Source organism: Rhopalosiphum padi, chromosome 4 (assembly GCF_020882245.1).
Source record: "Rhopalosiphum padi isolate XX-2018 chromosome 4, ASM2088224v1, whole genome shotgun sequence".
Classification (NCBI taxonomy): Eukaryota; Metazoa; Arthropoda; class Insecta; order Hemiptera; family Aphididae; genus Rhopalosiphum; species Rhopalosiphum padi.
In genome coordinates, this window is record NC_083600.1 from 46,755,776 (window position 1) to 46,776,515 (window position 20,740).

General features: G+C 27.9%; 1 protein-coding gene across 5 annotated transcripts in view; it reads left to right on the forward strand.

Annotated features, from left to right (window-relative positions):
* Positions 1-12,418: 12,418 nt before the first annotated feature.
* Positions 12,419-20,740, forward strand: part of LOC132928888 (fat-like cadherin-related tumor suppressor homolog) — a 139,778-nt gene continuing 131,456 nt past the window's right edge. For all 5 annotated transcript variants that reach the window (XM_060993829.1, XM_060993832.1, XM_060993833.1 and 2 more), the window contains exon 1: positions 12,419-12,791. The gene's annotated coding sequence lies outside the window, so the exon portion shown is untranslated. The remainder of the gene's footprint in view (positions 12,792-20,740) is intronic.

Below are 20,740 nucleotides of genomic sequence, written 5' to 3' on the forward strand. Positions count from 1 at the left end.
GATGTTTTATTAGTTAAATTATTTAATAATTTTTAATTATCGTTTGGGTAACTTTTTACTTTTCTATTTTAAAACCAAATTTAAATAACTGACAGTTACAAAGCTCACTATACACTGCACAGAGGTGTATTTATTTATTTTTTGCAGTCCGATTTCAAATTATTATTGCAAATGTTTTATTTTAATGGGAAATATTATTTTATGAGTTATGATGTAAATAATAATTATCTAGTAATATAAATATAATACAGTTTATTGTATGTATAATACTATAAACCTACTACTATTAAATACTACTACCAATAATAAAAATAATAAATTAATTAAATAATTGTTCATTATTATTAATATGATTTAATAACTAATATGACGTGTAATTAAAAAAAATTACACACACACACATTACATGCAATGTGTTTTAATTTTTAATCATTGGTAAATAAATAAACAAACAATACACATAGACCCAAAGTATTTTAATCATTACTCATAACAACCTAAAAACTACCTACTGGTTACCTACTGATTTTATTATACTAAACAGTATATATTCTATGAAATATGTATAACAATTAATCATTTAGATAAGTAGTACCTATTTAAAACTTAATAAATTAAAATAATAAAAAATTCAGTTACAAATACATTCTTAACCATAGTATTAGGTATTATTTTATAAAAAAAACCTTTTGATAAGCTCTTAAAATATTGAATTCCAGAAAAATTAGATAAACAATAAAATTCAAGTACAGTAAATATACTAATGAAATTATTGATTGTAAGTGCACCTATACATATATTACCTATCATATTACATGAATCTGTTAACATTCAAATTTCTAATAAGTCGTAATACTTGTCTCTTGCCAATGAGGTATAATTTAAATATATTACACACATGTAGAATGTGCATACTTTTAAATATAATATAATATTGTTACGTTATATTATGTATTTAATAGAAATATGTAAATAAAACATATTTATATATTTTGTATTATAAATTTTATAACTAAAATATTTTTATTACATTCGGAGGGGAGCGATGAATATACGAATAAACTTATTGGTTTTACAATGATTGTGGTGTGTGTTTATGTCTATCATCAAGTTTTGATACTGTAAATATACTTCAAGGGTTAACTAGTGTTTCTTGTAGATAATTGCAATTTATTAATACTTTGTGAATAACTAAACAAAAAATGTTCAATTACTTAATATAATCAAAAAAAAAAAAGGAAAAACTGGAATTTTTAATAAAAATCGTGCTTTTAGAAAATCAATTTTTTTTTTGTGCTACCTATTAAAAATATAATGTATGATTTGACTTTTCTTTTTGAGAAAAAACTTTGAAATTATAATATAAAAACTTCTTATAAGTATTCAACACACAATAAAACTAAAAATCTCAAAAATAAAAATGCTTAATTTTTTTTATAGATATTTTATGATTAAATTGCAATGGAATTGTATATTTAGATGAAAATATTGATTTTAGTTATTTTTTTTTTTTGCAATTTCAAAAATATAATTTATAAGGTCTTGAAAAAGTCCCCCATATTTGCTATTTATTAAAAACAGTCCAACATACTGTTTCACCCATAGAAAAATAAATTACTTATTATAAGTAAAATATCCGTAGAAATATAGACTATTGCAAAACTAATAAATAATCGTTTTTCATATGCAAAAATTATAACCTATTACATTGATGAGTAACCTAATCAATGACGAGGTATACTTGACATTTATACTTTAATTGAGTTTAATATAGCAAAGCGTGTTTTTTTTTTTTTTTTGAAACATTAAATGAAAAATTCAACATTAATTTCAAAATGTAAGTGAAGAATGCAATTATGATGAGAGTATAACAAAGTATGCACAAACGCGTAAAAAAAATAGTTTAACATTAAAAATATTATGTAAAAAAAAAACAATTATTATAAATTCGAGTCGCGATAACTCGAAGTTAAAAGGGATAAAAACTTTGTTCAAGATATCTAACTTGAATTTATATTAATTTATATATATATATTATACATATTTCTAGGGTAATAAAAAATATTCGAGTTGTCAAGTTTTTTGAGTTATCACGACTCGTCTGTATTGCGTGTTTTGAATGATTATTGAAAAACAAGGTAACTGTAATAATAAGTCTCGCCTATTTATAAGTTAATAACTATAATAATTATAATTATTGTCATATTATATAATATGTGCAATATGTGATATTATTGGAAACAAATATAGTTCAATATACTATAATACTAATAGAAAGATAAATTACAATTAGTAATATAATTAAATTATAAAATATCCTTAAAAGTTAAGTCGTATGACATATCATTTTCCATTTTTCGTATGCAATGATTTATCAATTAATCATTGAATTCAAATAACATATCCATTACAGTGACCTATTCAATAACAAGTCACACTTGAAACAGTTGAAACTTATTAGTTAATACTGAAAACTTCTATAATTTTCAACATCACTTAAATTTCATAATTTTTTTTTATAAATTTATAAAAATAAATGTCAAATAATACAGATATAACTATTTTTTTTTAGTTAAGCTAATATATTAGGTACATAGAGTTTAATCATTTTTTATATAAGATCCGAGAGCCAAGGGATGTGTTATTTGATCGAAACAGCATTATTAAATTTAATCCAGACTCGAGAACCTTTTAATTAATTAATTAATTTCGGTAAGGTCTGACGATTTTAATTATTTTTACATTGTGTATAGTATATACACTGTATATCAGATAACTATATTTTTTATTTTTACAAGTATAATAGTAAAGCATATAATATATTATACTATTATTATAGTTATATATAATTTAATAATCAGATTAATTGCTAATTAATAGTGGTGCTCCAAAGGAACACTGTTAAACGCACAATGTTTTTCTTTACGTACTTAAATTTTCATATTATTATATATATTTATATACATAATGGTACATTTGTATACACTTTTAAATTCTGGTGGGTATATTTAAGGTAAAATAACCAGAAATTGACAATAATTTCTCAAAATCGTAAATATTATTGTTAATAAAATAAATAATAACAATTATTTCCAAACATTCGCACGTTGTTGTGTAAATTATCACATGTATAGTAAGGACAGGAATTCAAGGACTTACTATCAGCTTTGCGCTATGTGCATGTACAATATAGTTTATATTAAACTGATTTCGAAAATTATATGCCATTATAATAAATAATTAATAATAACTGTAATAATATAGGTACACTAGGTAGCAGTATAAATTTTGAAGCGTGTCTGTCTAAAAAATCTAAGAAAATCTGTTTTCTGAATGAAATAAATGTAATAAGTAAAATATTAAAGTTAAAAAAATACTTTACCAAAAAGTGTAAAACAAGTATAATGTTCCGATTATTATTGAACAAGCATAATATTAAACATTTATACAGTCGTTCCGTGGTCCAGGCTACGTACAACGCATATGAAAAACAGAGTCTTTTGCGATTGTATAGCCGAGTCGCCGGAACCAACAGATATTGCAGTTCTGATGCAACAAAACCTGCCAATCATGACTAAAATTTAAGTTGATTACTAATTATAGACACATCATCGGCTTCTAATAATTACATTCTGTAGACCATTGCATGCGGTTTTCACGGTTTTGTTTGTCTGGGTAGCATCCTCTTAATAATATGATGTCCGAATAGTTAGAAATCGGTGTGGTCTTCAGCCTCAGCTGCATGACACATTATACGACTAGAGTGGTACTATAATCACCGGATGTTGTTGTAGCCAGAGACAAATTTTTAAAACACTATTAATTATACAACATGTTGTGATATGAGTTAAAGTAAGCGGTTGTTAAAAAAAAAATCAATATTACTCATCAGTATTTTTGATATATATATAATTTGTTTATAAGTAAAAATCTATGAGGTCGTCAAAAACATTTCAAAATTGTAAATCGGTGACAAAATAAACAATATTATATTATTTCCACCCGATTGTATTATACAATACACATAATAATATATTAATGTATTACATCATTTTGAAACACCAACTAATATAGGGGCATATCCACCCACACCCATGAGGTAGATACAAAGAGAGAGGAGGGGGTTTGGACATGGAGACTGAAGCCTTTCCTTCTTAGATACTGTTTCAAAGATTCTTTCTTGTTTATAATAACTATAATAGGTAGTTATTTTACAAAACGGTGTTAATTACTTCATAGTTTCTTGTAAGAGATACCAACAACACTTTATAATATAATATAATATTATGTTTATGGATAATCATTATTTAAAGGTACGGCTTACGAATAGGGTTGCAACATTTTTTAAGACACTAAATTAAAAACCGGTATACCCGGTACAGACGGTACAGTCCAGACTTTGGTAACGTTGGTAACCCTATTTACGAGTGTTTAATTTATACTTATTTGTTGGATTTAGGCATTTAGCTTTATGAATGTGCCTGGATTCGTGTTCTGCATTAGATACCTATCTATTTTAATATTTTTTCCTTTAAAGTAACTACTAGGTAACAACTATACATACGTTACGGTTTTTTTATATTAAGTTTATTTTTTATTAAGTATCTATACAGTTTCATTCATCTCACAAATCCTATAATTCGAATTGAAATAGGACCTATAGAAAAGCAATCAAATGAGTGAAAATTGTCATTAAAATAATATTATCGGTACTTTAAAATGGTTTACATGTGCTTATTTAAGTTTATCGAATTATTGAATGTTTATACAATCAAGTAAAAACAAAATATCAAATAATTATATAATGATCATATCATATTATATATTTTTAATTTGATAAAAAAAGTGTAAATATTCGTTTAAATGTATTTTACGAGTAAAACAGCTGTTTGAAAAAAAGTGTATTACTAACGTAATTTTGATACTGCATGCCAATTGAACTATATGCAGGCTTAACTAAAACGAAACAAAATTATTATTAACACGATTACGTTTTTTAAACTTAGTCTTGACTCTTAAGTTAATATAATATAATGAAAGATGATTATGCACAAATTCAGAAAACGCGTAGGCCGATAATAATAATGATATATCTAAGAAAAAACAACAGTAAAAAATTGTTCAAATTATATTCTTTAACTTCGTAACCGAAACAAATGTTCATTTTTTTTCTTTTTAATCGTACAATGGATTCCTTATATTTTTATAGCGATTAAGATCGAACGTAATTATTGGTAGCTGTATAATTATATATATAATATATTATAATGTATACGACTTTATCTTTTGAAAGACGATGTACGTAGTAAGTATATATTGTATATATGATAATAATACTATTGTAACGCAATGAAATACAAAATATCGAAATGATTGATGTTGCCGCTTTGATATTATTAATATAAGATACACGATATTCATTATCTGGGAGGTGATTGTATGAATGAAAATGCGAAATGTTTTTTCGTGGACTGGTCGAAAGTATCTCTTGAGGGTGTCGCCAGTCATCCACCACTGCGAGAGTTTAATGTTTATTATCCGGTCTCTATCATACCACATAAAGGCCACTATATAAACTGACCGGATGAAACACGTCGGATCCGAACCCGACGTGCTCAGACGTTGCCCACATCCCACAGGTCACAACTACCGATCGTTATTTTTTTTCTCCGTAGCTGTAATATTTTTATAGAGTAAATAACTATGAAGTTAATTATATCACGGAGTAGATTGTAGATAGGTATACATATATTTAAATTCTTACACTATATTTTTTTTCAAGCGAAATCGTTGGGGCGTGGGCTGAGGGAGGAACTGCGTTATACGCTAAACTTCTATATCATTACTTCCCCAACTTTAACTATATACATTACGTTTTAGATTAATGTAGTTACAGAAATTATATTTAAAAAATAATAATCTCTTAGAATTTAAAATGGGGTGTACTTATTTCAGAAATGATAATCCTTATCATACTTCTATGATTAATATAAATTATAACTACCACTGCAATAACAAAAAAATATATATATAGGTATTATATTATTATACTTATAATTATTCAAAAATGTATTTATTAGGTATGTACTATACCTTTTTGATATAATTCCAGACTCGTTGTAAGTAAATCAGTGAATCACCCTGTATTGATTAAAGTATCAGGTGTGTATTTATGGAGTGCCTTCCATTGAAATAAAGTTTAGTTATGGTCTGCAGGTATTTAGATTGATTTTTTTTCATGTTTGAATAGTATAGAAACTTTTGTTTGTAATTTAAAGTTTTTACAAAAACAGTATATTCGGTGTACTTGTACTAAATAGTATCATATTTATATTATAGACACATTATGTATAATATTATAGAACAACAATGAATGCAAATATTTCAATGAAATAAAAAAGATGATTATAATTTGTAGTTAATTTGTAGTTATTTAAATAAATGAAGAATAAACAAAATATATAGATTTATACCTGCATTCATTTTTATAATATTCTAGTGAACCGATCAATCATAAAAATATTTTCACTGTCAACCTTCACTATTCAAAACCATTATTGAATGTGCTGGTATATATAATATGTTCCATATATGCGTGCGCATAATAGTCCGATAGTCACGCGGCATAATATTAAAATCCGGACTTTTCGCTATCATCAAATATCTACTTTTAAGTATTCCCGCCTACGCTAATATATTTTCTTGGTTTTTTTTATAATTATAACAACTCATAAAAAAAAAATCGTTAGTTGAGCAGTGTGGATTCCTGGTATAGGTATACTTACCACCCTCGCTTTAACAACGGTCTGAGACGGCCCATTACGATATAGGTATGTATAAAAGACTCGGATAAAGTTCATATGCACTGTTTACCTTCTCAGTTTTTGCACATGTGCACTACGTTGTTCATATTGGCAGTCGTAATGGTAGCTTCAGTGGTGGTAGTTGTGACTTATGGGTTTAATGTTATTTTAACACCCTGTATAATTAGACATGCATGCCAAAGGACAAAGGATAAATTCCTCTAATTGTGGTTTCTCGTGTGGTTTTATGCACATCACATGTTTAATCTACGGACGTGGTTGAATTAATATTATTTATACAGACATAAAATACAAAAAGTCTGTTTCATTGCAAAAGGTTAAAATTAGTTTGTTGAAAATGTCTGTTATTATTATTAATAATATCAAGAATTCCACTCATATATAAGGGTAATGAATTATAAGGGGGAAAACATGCATCGACACGATACTCTTGGTAGGTAATTGTCGACAAACTGACGCCATTTTTTGCGTGTTTCTATACAGTTCGAATACTTTAATTTAATTGGTAGTATTAAACTGACCAAACTATTCATAAAACTGTAATTATTATTATTACACCTACCTATTTCATGCGTTTACAATATAAGGTTTTTGACTTAAACATTTAAATAACAATTTCAAAGAGATACCAACATTTTATGTTATAAATATAAAATATAAGCCGATACAGTGTGTATATACATATAGGTACTATAGTACCTACATCGGCTACCTACACCTCATTTGGTTCATTGGTAAGGAGATTAAAATAGTTCTAATGAATTTTTTTTTTTTTTAAATTTGTTGTTGATCAATAGTGTTTAACATTATACGTAGATAATGTATAATATATAAAATTTATAATTCAAGTGCATGAATATTATGATTTTAAGACAAGTATAATAAATAATCAGTAGATAACTATTAATTTAAATTTAGTGATTGTGAATGTAAACAGTACACATAAAGTATGTAGGTAATTAGTTTTCCTAGTTTTCTCTTAGCCTAAAGGTTTGTTTTTTATTTTTGATTGATGATAAATAATTTAATATTTTTATTTTATAAATACCACATTTTTTTAAACATAAATGCATTGTTTTTATTTTATAAATATGTATGTAATACACTAATACGAGAGGTATAATATATTTCATATATAATATTAAGCATCACATTATTACTCATTACTTTATAATAATAGTTTTAAGTTACAACAGTAATGCTGTTATTAGAGATATGATGTTAGAAGATTATATTATCATCATGCTAAATCATCTAAGTTAGTAACTTATCTAAGGGTTTAATTTGCTTGTCAGCCTTTTTATGTAGCCGGCAACCTATTATTTTTTTTAAATCTAGCGGTCCACATTTGAAATAAAAACATGAATCAAATAACTAAAAATACATACTATGTTTGAAAAGTGTTCATGTATAAAAACTAAAAAACATAGCTTGTAAGAAAAAAAATGATTTTATTAATATCGATTTGATATTATAACGGTTTATAATTTAAAATTCTTGAATAAGAATATGTTTATTATTTTTATTAGATTTCATTAAAAATTAAGCAGCCCAGCAAATACAATATAACATTCTTTATATAGCAATGCTAACACATTTTAAATTCTCACTGTAGATATTATACACTTAAATTATTGAACAATTAACTACAATAAACCATAGTCCATATATTTAAATTAGATAAAACAGAGTTAATAAAACTTACTTGACGTGACAGCCAACTAAAGTATAATCATCTTTTTTTTAAACGTATCTAATATCAAATAAAATGTGTGCATTTTTAAAGGGTTTCCGAAGTTTTTCATTGGTCATCAATCAATGTTATGAAGTAAAAGTTATAACAACTTAAAACAAAGAAAATAGCTTATAAAATATGTAGTTCGAAGCTACTAAGTGCTTACTATTTTAAAGTTTTATTAGGTGAGAAATTGTAAAAAAAAAATACCTAAATGTATACCTAATTATGTCTATTATTTTATATAGTAAGATATGTGCGGTATAATGAATACTTGTAAAAATAATGTAATTCTATGGATTATTAGGTAAATTAGAACAAAATTAGGTATCTAGGATATTCAAATAGTTATTTTAAATTGAGTAAAAATGTGAATATTATTTAAAATCAAAATTTGCAACTAATAACAATAGCACTATAATATGACAAATTGATATACAATTTAATTTCGTAGACTGAAAATTAATATTGTACAAACACCGTTAGCCATTTCTCCTTTTAAGCTTACAAACATACATTTATATAATTGTATTTACATATTTTAAACTCGTTACATTATAATAATATATTATGTAAATATGTATTTCAAAATTACTCAAATCATACTATCTAAATAAAGTGCAATATAATATAATATATACCATATACCTACCTAAATAGTTGAACATATAAATATTATATATTATAGAGTTATACTATTGTCTATTTCATAAAATAAATTTTCCTAACAATTTTTTTCTAATATTCAAATAAATTTTAATGTATACAATATATATACAGGCCATAAAGTGTGTAAATTCTATTTTATTAAATGTATTTTCAAATTGAAGAAATATTAATAATTTAAATGTCAACGTTTATTAATCAAGAGTTAATATAGATTATTTTGTAGGTTCATGTTAAAATGTAATTTTTTAATTATAACATTTCAAAAAAAAATTGACATAGAAATGTCTTAAATTTAATATCACTTTTTGTACTATACGTTGTAGTTATTATAATATAATACTAACAGTTACCAGTTTACCACACCGTGCCGGTTTTAAATAAAGCGTGCTAGTGTTCTGATAAAGCGTTTTAGGACGGTTAAATTCTAATTGTTTTGGAAATAAACTTCAATAATTTATACATGTATACTGAACATACAACTTTTTATTAGATATTTATAAAATATTTTTTGTAGAAAAACAATATTGTTTTAATAATTAATGAATAATAAACGAATAATCAAGTTGATTATTTAATTGACAGACGAAATCTATTTTTTAATTATTTTTCCGGCTAAATAATGAATGCGTTCATTGTTTTTCCTCTAAACTATATTATGACAATTTTTGTTATCACTTATTGCTAAACTATAATTGTAACAATTATATATTCCGATGTATATTCATTATATAATTTAGTTAGATTTATTTTATAAATGTATGCATTGGTTCAACTAGGGGGGGTGCACTGTGCACTCCATAAAATAAAATCATTTCTCTATTAAAATTGGATTATTTTTAAGTAAATATTATTATTAATTAAAATATTTGTAATATACTGTATATTGATAAAAATAAGTACCTATTAAGTTCCCAGCTATCTTTGAGCTCTTCATTTTTGTGCACTATTAAAAATGTTAGTCCAGTTGTGTCTATGAACATACAACCGTAAAATGCTGACAATTATATGCGGTATTTAAATCACGGAAAATAAGATTTTAAAATGACTGATAGATGATTGAGGAGAAATATTGAGTAATAAAATTTCTCCCAAAACAATTTTCCAAAAACGTTTGTCTCAGCTTAAGTAAAATAAAATACCTATGACAACTCTACTCAATAATATAGTGTAGGTATATAGTATTACTCTATGATAGGTAGGTACCTCTAGATCTCATTCACCATTTACTCGAATATGTTTTTATTCACTACATCTAAATTTTACATTTATGCGTCATTAAAATATATATTTAATACAATGTACTTTTTTTTTATTAATAGGTAATTAGGAAGTTCAATTAATAGTAATAAGTTACATTATTAATTATATACTTAAATAATTATATACTAAAACAATGTACCTATATTATATGGCTTTATGCTGCATTGTTGTATTACCTTTTTAATCATCTTATATTTTATATTGTACCTATATGTCAATTAATTTTCCTTCGTTTACATTATGAGCAATAATAACTTAAAATTATATACTAATATAAAGTAAATATTATTAACTTTGTGCACGTGAATGAAGTTGGTTTGAAAATGTACATTATAAATATATATATAATATTATATATTATATTATGTACTTCATTGCACTATTATAGTATTTACAGAATATTACTATTCGAGAGTATAAATACCTATCTATTAAAGGTAGGTAGGTATTATAAGTTATTATGTAAGTTAGTTACAAGCTCAGCTTAAGTTATTAGTTATTATATAGTATAGTATTGATATTGCTATACGATCTGGGACCGAATGGAAATGTCGGTATAATATAATTATAGCATATTTTATACTCATATTAGGTTGATTTTAATAATAAAAATAATATCTACAGTATCTAATCAGGTGATTACTAATTAGTATTTACGAATAGTTTTTATTTATGATTTTAATGTCGTTATAAATACGAGGTTACGAAAGTAAAAATAAAAACGGCAATTAAATAAAGTATGTTTTCGATCGTTTCTTCAAAAAAAAAATCGTACGTTTCGAAACATAATAATATTTATATAGGTATTACCAACTAGCGACTATTAACCCTTTAAAAACCAGTTGGTAGACACATTTGACCGTATTTATATTTCTGGCAAAACATTTACCCAGTGGCGCAATTATCGGGAGTGTTGGGTGTGCAATTCACAGGGGGGCCCGGTCTTGAGGGGCCTCTAGATTAAAAATCTCATGTACGATATTCCTTTACTATAATCTGTAATATACACATATTATAATATTTGTTTTAATATAATAAATAATTATGTCTTTACTCTTATATACACTATAATTGAAAATTTGAAACTTCTTTTATTATTATATATAATTATGTTGGTGTGTGTACTGTGTAGGTAGTGTGTAAGTCATGACTTATGACAATATTACCTGTGTGTCTGACGATAATAAGACAAAAAAACTATCTATCTATAGAATAGTTGTATTACTAGATATCTAATAATAATGAATTGGATACAAACAAAATCATTAATGATTTTGCTGCCGTAAAAACAAGAGTTAATTTTTATATTTAATTTTATATAAAAAAAAAAAATTTAACTAATAAAAATTATAATTATATTAATTAATTAATACTATGACATATGAGAAAACAATATTTTTAAAAGTTATAATAAGGTATGACTGTTTTTCATTTTTATTATTCGGTAAGGGCCCCGGTCTGGACATTTTCACATAGGCCCCTTATTATCAAGTTGCGCCACTGCATTTACCTCGAAAAAATAAGACTCGCGTCATCACGAGATGGAAGAAATTAATGGCATTATACTATTATTATTATTATTATTATTATTATTTTCGTTTCGAAAAATCGTTACAACTATAATACAACAACGATGAAATTGTGACGGTCGTGATTTTTGGAACCGGTGTGTCGGCCCCCACCGACAGCTGTTTTTGATCCGTGGAAAAACGTCATCGGGCGTCAGCTATGCAGCAGCAGCGAGAACAGCAGCAATAACAGCGGCGGCGGCGGCTCTACTCGCGTGGTCGCGTTCTCAACGACGTAGGCGACGGACAGACCGACCGGCTGGCAACGGCGCCCGCCGCCACCGCCACCGCCGCCAAAGAGTCGAACGCGTACGTACGCACGCGAGACAACGGCGGCGGCGCAGCGGATACACAGACGGCGTTTAGTCAGTCGTTCGCGTTCCGTTGCCGCGTACGGTCGTCCAGTCGCCGTCGCTGCCGTTGTTCTCGTCTCTCAGCGTGACGTGTGCCGTCGTCGTCCTAACGTGCGTGCGTGCGCGTGTTGTGTTGTGTTCGGTACGCGCCGGCGGTGGTGCGTGAGTGTGTGCGCGCGCTCGCATTGTTTACACCGGTTGTTATATTTTTCAATTTAATATTTTTACCGTGTGCGCTTCATTTTTTCCCGTTGTTTCGGCGATAGGCGATAAAATATCGTCGTCATTACAATCGGTCGCGCGCGCGCGCGTGTGTGTGTGTGAAATATATCGTGAAAACCGTTTTCCAAGCAGATCGCCGGCCGGCAAATCCACCGAAAAGGTAAGACGACTGTTCAGTATTGTACTGCTACCCGAGTGGGTTTATAAACGCACACGTGTGTTACGACGAGTTAGATAATAATAAATAGTAATATTGGTACGACAGGTACGCGATATGCCTCTTTTCCCCGCGATTCGTGATAAACACGTGCGTATGTGTGTGTGTGTGTGTGCGCGCGTATACGGTCGACGATGACTCGACGACGTTGCGTTTTACCTTCTCCGCGGACTCGCCCATTCTGTTGCACGTCCGTCGTCGTTCGCGTGCCTAAAAAATAAAATGTCCATTACCTTTACCCGTGTAGGTTATAAGGTGTAGGCCGACCGCCGGCTAAATTTTTCCACACACATCGCTCTGTCTCTCTCCACCGGTTCTCCACGACGACGTCCGTTACCACTTGCCGCCCGTTTACAACGTTATCATATTATTATTTAACGTCCGCTGTGTCGCTTGTTGTGGTCGTCGTCCGCCGTCCAAACCGGTTCTTAAAATTTCACGTCGTTAAGCGACGGCCATAGGTGTAATACACAACTAGTTTGCAATAACGTTAACCGAAGGACAGATGATAATAAGTTGTTAAGTTCCGATCTACAAGTTTGGCGGCTAAGCGCGTCTTCAAAACTTACCAATCACGAGACGACCGCGATTATTGTTTATTTTTGTTAGGTATACGTAATATTATAGTAAGTCGTCTATTGGCGCTTCGTAACGAAGCCGTTGTTAGCTGCTCCGAGTACTCGTTGTTAATTTTTAAAACCCTTTCCCTCCGCATGGGTTATCGGCCGTTAAGAATTCGCGTAGAAAACGTATTTTTTTTCAATTGCCGAAAAAGTGAATCAACGGTTACCGTATCGAGTGTAACGATTCAGAATGTATCCTTGACATTGATTGAGAACTTGTGTGGTTACCTTTTTTTCGCCCAACTAGTATTATAGTCTACCGACAAAACATAATTTCTTTCGTAGTACCTACGTGAAATAACCTACGGAATAAAAAAAAAAAAAGGAAGTTTTCCACACAGTTATTATTTCTACGGCAAATACAATTCCGTCGAAAATCGACCCATTTTCTATGTAAATGCGTTTAAAACCCTTGAAAAATAATTTGCTATGTAATTTTACCTACCACGTAAGACATAACGCATCGAGTACTACGGGTCTATGCAATTTTAATTTGGTTTTTTTCTGGAATTAAGATGTTTGAAAAAAATGGATAGGTCATAATAACATAGGGTTATTTAATAGAAATAATTATAAGATACTTGAGATAACCATCGAATTTTTTTTCTTGGAGATTATTTAATCGGATTTCGTGTTTACGACTTGTTACATGTTTTGGCTTGTGGCCGAAAAATTATGGATAATTTACAATACGAAATCGTTAGTAGGTAGATACCTAAGTACAAAATATATTTAAATGTTACTGTCGAGGAGTATAACATACCTACACATAGATTTAATCTGATTGTATTCTCGTCTTAACCACAGAATGTTTCAGTCGTGTTAAATGGGTTACCAAACTTCCTGTGGTATTCCTGTAGTGGAAGGAGTGATGAAGGCAGTGCTAGTAGTGACGATACTAATGTGCGGACCCGTTTTCAATTTTGTCTATTTGTACATTAAACTAACAAAAACTTTACATTACCGACGTTTAATTACGATAGGTACCTATATCTATTTGTAGAAAACAAGAAGAACGTCGACTTAGGAAAAATAATGGCAAAAACTGTTAAGTATATATTATCATATATTCCACATGGAATACATAGATTGAATTTGATAAGGTTTTCAAAATTATCTCAATAATATAGGTAGGTATTAAATAAATTTAATTTTAATACAATAAGTACGTATCAACTTCAAAAACAATTAAGTAATAATATGATATTGAATCATTTAGATAATATTTGAGTTAAAAAACTAAAATTAACAGGGTAAAATCTTTGTAATTTTAGGTACTATAAGTACTTACTAATATTGATTATAAATACTAAAATAGTAATTTATAATCAATAGTACATCAAATATAATATATCGAGTGTAATACATTTTAATATATTATATATGTATCTACTTATTACTTTAATTGCTAACTGATAATAATAATAGTCTGAATCAAGTATAATATATCTTATTTTTACAAATTTAATGATTATATCGCGGCTACTTAGTAAAAATCATGTTAGTTACAAACATTATTAAATGGTTAGTAGTTAAAAAAAGGTTGAATGAACATAATACCTACAAAGTCAATAATTTCCGAATGAAATCTTCGTTATCTTTTTTAAGTTCAAACTCCTACAATTGTTTTTTGATATTTTAGAGTAGGTACTGTATGTACCCACCTAAAATGTATATAAATGTAATTATATTAAACTAAACGGATGTTTTATATTACCGTCGTCATGTGTCGTTTGGATTTATTTCTTTCGAGATTTCTTCCCAATTTATTTTTAAAGCAGACCGAATCACTGCGAAGAAAACATTGCCAAGACTAACATAGAAACTATTTTTTCTTTCTTTCTTAAATCAGATCTTAGAATTGGTGTAAAAAAATGTGCCCTTGATCGGACGAGTGGAGAGATGAAAAAATAAAAGAACCTTAAACAAAACGTTTTTATTGCTGGTGCACTGTTGTCTGTTAATAACAGTTTAGAATGATCCTTGAGCGTAGTCAGTCACGTTCCTCGACGTCGACTCCCACAATACCCCAGGGCTATCCCGAACAAAATACAGGCTTGTCTTATATTTACCTGTATAAAATGGATCTGCAAAAAATGTATAGCCGGGAGAGTAAATAATAATCGAATAGGTTCACAGAACAACGGAAACGTGTGTAACTTATTGTAACGCACTTACATTATATCTATCTAAAACGAAAGCAAAGAAAATAAGACAGAATTTAAACCCGGTTAATCTAATCCTATGTTTCGTGTCATGGCTTATAGAGAAATCAAAGTGAAACTAGTGTGCTACAGGTAATGGTAAGGGTTGCTTTATGTTTATTATATATTCTGTCGGAATGTAACAAAGTCGTGTAATTTAATAAATTTACTAGTCCTACAAAAAAATATAATGTTTTAAGTATCCCAATTTTACTTGATCTAATGTGATTCAATAAAGAGTAGATTATTTTTGATATAGGTTCTTATGTATGTTGACGCTTATCATTTAATTGTTTTATGAACTATATCGTCTTATAGTACGGAAAATTTTTTTATTTATTGGATTTTAATTATACACGGCCTTTAAATGTTGGTATGCCTACGGAAAACAAGTGTTCTTTACTCGTACCGTACGAAATCAGGTCTGCTGTATATGGTATCGGACGATTTGGTTGAAAAGAACGTATTACCTACCGTCTCCATTGGGTCAAATTTCAAGTATATAATAAATAATAATAATATAACACAAAGAATGCCCCACCGAGCATTTCACGATTTCCTTTTAATATCCCGTTTTATATTACTTAGATGTACGTATTATATCATATACCACGTGTGCGCTAAACACCAAAATTCTTCATACATTTCTATTTTTTTTTTCACAAATATGTTAGGTTATTTATACACTTGGTATGTAAGATGTGTGCATTATTATTTATTATCCTTGAGATTATCCTTTTTGTTAGCAAGTAGGTAGAAATTCTATTTTAAATCCTTTATCCTCAAGAAAAAAACTTGTCTCAATCACGTCTCGTGTAAGACTTTTATCCTCGGTTTTATCATTTACATTACCTAGTTTATAATCAATTGTATAAGAATATTACCAATTTGGTTGATAATAGTTTGATAGATTCATAGGTATTCACAAGTAATAGATATTTAAATTGTATACGTGTAGGTAAGTTCCAACCATATACAGTGTAGATGGATGGTATACACCTGTGTATTTAATTTTTAAACTACACGCGGTACATGTAATCGCTGGACACAGTTGAAAGGTATTAATTTTTATGATTTAACTTCAATAGGAAACTTGGTAGTGTTGGTAAAATTTCGAGGAAAAAATATTGAAGTTAGTAATAGATAGTGTTTAGAAAATAATAGTCATACAATTTTGGGTACCTAATTGATTGTTAAATAAAACCCGTTTTTTCATTTTTCATCTTAGGTATTAGTTGCCGACCGACGACCACAATTTACATATACATATAATATACGCATCTAACCGCTGTCCAATTAAAATGATGGCGGCAGTATTCGGGCTGTTTGTCGTCTCAGAGTATTAGGTATATATAGGTATAATAATAATATTGTATGTGCTATAAAGCGCGCGCGCACACTCTTTCGGTCTGGTTCTCTTCCATTGGCACTGTTCCACCGCTGTGTTTCTCCGCCGTTGTTCATCGTTATAACCTGCACGTCCTCTCTCGAAGTGCGTAAAATGTGTTAGTTTCGTCTTGCGTTCGATTAATGAAATACAAGATGGACATAGATCATCTATCCACTGGTCGGCGCTATAATAGCTGATGTATTCGTATTTTATATATAGGTGTGGTATAATAATAATAATAATAATAACAATAATAATAAATAATAGTCATTACATGAAGGGTTCAATGCATCCGGATGATAATAATATTATAATAATACCTAACGTACACTACGAGGTACACTTATTATTATACTATTACACGTTTATTGTTGTATTGGCTATTGAGATACGGTTAATTTTACAATACGATAATTGAAACGGACGGTGTGAATAGGGACGGAGAAACCCAGAGAAATATTGTTTTGCTTATTTTTTTTTTTAATCTTGCGCATTTGGTGACTAATATTTTTGCTTGTGTGCAAACTTATATGATTCGGAGAAACATGTTTCCGGAAAGAGTGTAAACTATAAACATTCATCGAACGCTTCGTTTAGTCCCCTCTTTCTATTTTGACGAGAACGTGTATGGGTCTCGCTCGAATGTGATATTTATTTTTTAATCGAAACAAGTAGCAATTTAGATAATAAAATAAACTTATTTTTGAGGTTAAAAAAACTATGTATACATGAATAATTATTATTCATTATTATTTATTAATTTATTAGGTATTAAATATTTATTAACAATTATTATGTTGACACTAAAATTAAAAAATAAAACCTAATGGTCTGTACAAATATTTTGTATAAAATGCTTGATTATTTTATATAATTTAAACGTAGGTTCTATGACATAAAAATCATGATTGAAAATCAAATATCTATACGGTAAATTATAATTGATTATTTAATTTTTCGTGTGGAATAAATAGGTACATAAATAGGTAGTTGTTTTTATTTAATACTGTAAAATTAGTGTAAAATGTAACTAAATGTTAATATATTAGTAGAATAGTAGATATAGCGAGTTTTTATATTTTAGTCTTAAAATAGATAGTAATAGAGGTTGAGTCTAATCTTGAGCTAAAGCCTAATTATTAGTCCCCAATAGAATATAATTTTAAAATGAGACATGCGAGTTGTTCTATGTGTTACATCGTTGCTAAGTATCTTCAGTCACAGAAATATTTTGTTTAAATACTCGTCTAAATATAAAGTCTTTACTCTTTTCAATGTTGTATGCGGTTGTATGGTAAGCATAATAACCACGATAAATATATAGGTCTACCTACCTATATGTGTATATACAGTGTATGATTAAAATTTCTATTCGGAGTCTCCTGAACTAAATGAAGATGTTACTTATGAGATTTCTAAAATTAAGTTCATAAAAGCTTCTAAGAATTTAATTACCTACATATACATATATGTAATGAAATTGTTTTTTTCTATTGATAATTTATTTGTTAAAATATTGAACATTTAATGTACTGTAATTATACGAAATCACTAAATATAGCTAAATCTTTCATTTTGCGTTGTCTCAATTAGGTAAATTAGTCGTGATGTTATCAATTGGAATAGGTTATCATTAGTTTAAATTGAATTGGAAGTATCAAAGTAAATATATAAACATATTTTGCAATGCTTTTCATGCTAATGAGTTATGACAGTCAACAGACGACACCAAATGATAAAATCAGTTATGTATATTTTTTATATCTATATATTTAAACCTGTTATAAATAGTTGTTATATGCAAATTTAACATTTTTGAAATTGTGAGTTAGTAATTTACTATGTAATTTATAAAAGTTTTATTCAGAAGTATTGTTATTAGTATAAAATGTATAGTTTATTTATTTTATTTTAATTATTGAAATCATTTACTGATAATAGTAATTTATAGATTTAGGCATAACTTCAAGAAGAAATAAAAATGTTATTTCTTAAATCGTGTACATTATTAGTAAGATTACTGTGAAAGTTTCCACTTGTCCCAAACAAGGAATTTGTGTATGGAAGACAATAATATTAAATATGTTTTTTTGCATTTTTTTCATCTTGTACGTACTATAGTAGGTATATTATTAACAGTTATACTGCGATCCCCCTTCTCGTATTATCAATACGAGTATTATTTCCGCTCGACAACATTTTACATTGACGGGCCCTAAGCACTTTGGCCATGAGTACTTCAAACAAAGTCAGAGTTGAAGTGGAAAGAATAAGTATGTTATTGTATAGAATAATAAAATAGTTAACTAATTTATGAATTTTTATTTCTATTTTATTATTACTAATTTACGTAATTCGTTGTATTTAAAGTTATATTTTAATCATATTTGGGGTTATGTAGAAAAAGATATAATAATAGACATTTAAATACTTGCATTGTATACTATAACGTATATAAAAATAATAATTGTAAATTTTTCTAAAATTTTTTTTATTTCTATAGGCATTTAATTATTTAGCTATAAACGTTGATCTATTAAATTAAGAAATGCAAAATGTAGTATGGAAATAAATAAGTTATAATGGGTCAACACCTAAGTGTAAACTAAGTATGTACGACGAATTGACTAGCTATTGTCTTTTCTTTTTTTTTTTGGATGCAGTAGGTATGCTAAAAAATATCGATATTCTTCTGGGTAGTTACTTTATTGTCTGAATAACAAATTGAAACGTTGAATTCTCAAAAATATCCTCTTGGACCTAGAGTCTAGGTAACATAGGCGTATTATGTTTCTTATAATATTGTTTGGATTCTGTATTTACAAATTTATTAAAAAATAATAATTCATCATTTGTATCAATTTTTGTACGTTTATTATATTTTAATCTTAAATCATAAAATTGAATATTTACAGAATAATTATGAATGTGAAAAAGTAGTAAATTTAAACAGAATAGGTTTATTTGTTTTTATTATTTAAATGTTTATTATAGAGATTATTTTCTATCAAAATAATCAGCCTGTAAGTTTAACCAGCTTTGTACTATGAAATTTATATTTATAATTATTTTTAATAAACAGAACTCAAACGAGATTCAGTGTTAAAATATTTTAAGTAAAATAAAAATGGTAATACATATTGATGAAATGCGCACTGTCGTTGTTAGGTTGCACCGTTTCTCAACCTTTTTAGTCTCGTAACGACGCAACCCCCCAAAAAGGTATAAAATATGGCCAATCACATCGCGACTCACCCCCCTATATAAATTTCATGATCACACTAATTATTTATTTTATAATTTTTATTAATTTTTTTTAAATATATCCTTTTTTTAAGTATTTTTTTTTGTTCAATAAAAATATTTGAATGAAAATGTTCATTTTGTAACAGTGTTTTATTATTTTTTACCTTCGCGATCCTCCGGTTGAGAAACACTGAGGTATGGCATGCGAGTGGTAACTAATAAAGTAATAAGTATAATAGATAAATAATATTTAAATAATTATAAGGGATTCCATTTATTGTCAATCAAAAATGTGTGTAGAATTTAGCCAATAATTATTATTTTTATAAAGTAGGATTTTTTCCCTTTTAAGTCGATAGCAGAGAAAGCTCTGTGTGAATAATACCACTCCTCTACCGCCATCGTTTAGTGATGTACCTATATAATGAT